The sequence below is a fragment of the Salvelinus sp. IW2-2015 genome, unplaced genomic scaffold (genome assembly GCF_002910315.2).
Source record: "Salvelinus sp. IW2-2015 unplaced genomic scaffold, ASM291031v2 Un_scaffold2350, whole genome shotgun sequence".
Taxonomy (NCBI): Eukaryota; Metazoa; Chordata; class Actinopteri; order Salmoniformes; family Salmonidae; genus Salvelinus; species Salvelinus sp. IW2-2015.
In genome coordinates, this window is record NW_019943675.1 from 122,387 (window position 1) to 124,118 (window position 1,732).

General features: G+C 36.1%; 1 long non-coding RNA gene across 1 annotated transcript; it reads left to right on the plus strand.

The window, feature by feature from the left end:
• The first annotated feature begins 1,094 nt into the window (after positions 1 to 1,094).
• Positions 1,095 to 1,442, plus strand: LOC139025193 (uncharacterized). The gene is made up of 3 exons (XR_011476662.1): positions 1,095 to 1,195; positions 1,306 to 1,335; positions 1,411 to 1,442. It is a non-coding gene; the product is annotated as an uncharacterized lncRNA (long non-coding RNA).
• Positions 1,443 to 1,732: the final 290 nt, after the last annotated feature.

Sequence of the window (1,732 nt, forward strand, 5' to 3'; positions counted from 1 at the left end):
ATTTCACCTTCTCTCTGTATAAATAGTGAATTTCACCTTGTCTCTGTATACATAGTGAATTTCACCTTCTCTCTGTATACATAGTGAATTTCACCTTCTTCTATACATAGTGATTTCACCTTCTCTCTGAAAATGTGATTCACCTTCTCTCTGTATAATAGTGAATTTCACCTTCTCTCTGTATAAATAGTGAATTTCACACCTTCTCTCTGTATAAATAGTGAATTTCACCTCTCTTCTGTATAAATAGTGAATTTCACCTTGTCTCTGTATACATAGTGAATTTCACCTTCTCTCTGTATACATAGTGAATTTCAGCTTGTCTCTGTATAAATGTGAATTTCACCTTCTCTCTGTATACATAGTGAATTTCACCTTCTCTCTGTATAAATAGTGAAGTTCACTTCTCTCTGTATAAAATATGTGAACTTTTCACCTTCTCTCTGTATACATAGTGAATTTCACCTTCTCTCTGTATACATAGTGAATTCACCTTCTCTCTGATATACATAGTGAATTTCACCTTCTCTCTGTATACATAGTGAATTTCAACCTTCTCTCTTATACATAGTGAATTTCACCTTCTCCTGTATACATAGTGAATTTCACTCTCTCGTTACATAGTGAATTTCACCTTCTCTCTGTATACATAGTGAATTCACCTTCTCTCTTGTTACAAGTGAATTTACCCTTTCTCTGTATCAATTAGTGAATTTCACCTTCTCTCTTGTACAAGTGATTTCACCTTCTCTCTGTATACATAGTGAATTTCACCTTCTCTCTGTATACATAGTGAATTTCACCTTTCTCTGTATAAATAGTGAATTTCACCTTCCTCTGTAAAAATATGAATTCACCTTCTCTTGTATAATAGTGAATTCACCTTCTCTCTGTATAAATAGTGAATTTCCTCATAATTCTTATTTCCACCAATCTCTGAGGCAGAGCTGTAACAGTAAATATCATGCAAATACGGAAGGCTGTTTAACTGATGAACTTTTGCACAGCTGAGAAAGGTTTAATTAAATAGCTATACATACACATTCAATGATTCACAAGCAAGACACATTTTAGTTCAAAAAACATTTAACACAACTGATTCTACTCTCCAATAGAACAACAGAACAGGATCTAGTGTCCAATAGAACAACAGAACAGGATGTAGTGTCCAATAGAACAACAGAACAGGATCAGTGTCCATAGAAACAGAACAGGATCTAGTTCCAATAGAAAACACAGAACAGAAACTAGTGTCAATAGAACAACAGAACGATCTAGTGTCCATAGAACAACAGAAAGATCTAGTGTCCAATAGAACAACAGAACAGGATCTATGTGTCCGATAGAACTACATAACGGGATCTACTGTCCAACAGAACAGGGATCTAGTGTCCGATAGAACAGATCTAGTGTCCAATAGAACTACAGAACGGGATCTAGTGTCCTATGAACAATCTAGTGTCGATAGAACAGGACTGTGTCCGAAGACGGATCTAGTGTCCAATGAAAACAGAACAGGATCTAGTGTCGATAAGAACAGGATCTAGTTGTCCAATAGAACAACAGAACAGGATCTAGTGTCCAATGAAAACAGAACAGGATCTAGTGCCGATAGAACAGGATCTAGTGTCCGAATAGAACAACAGAATAGGATCTAGTGTCCAATAGAACAGGATCTAGTGTCCAATAGAACTGCAGAATGGGATCTACTCTCCAACGAAACGGATCTTAG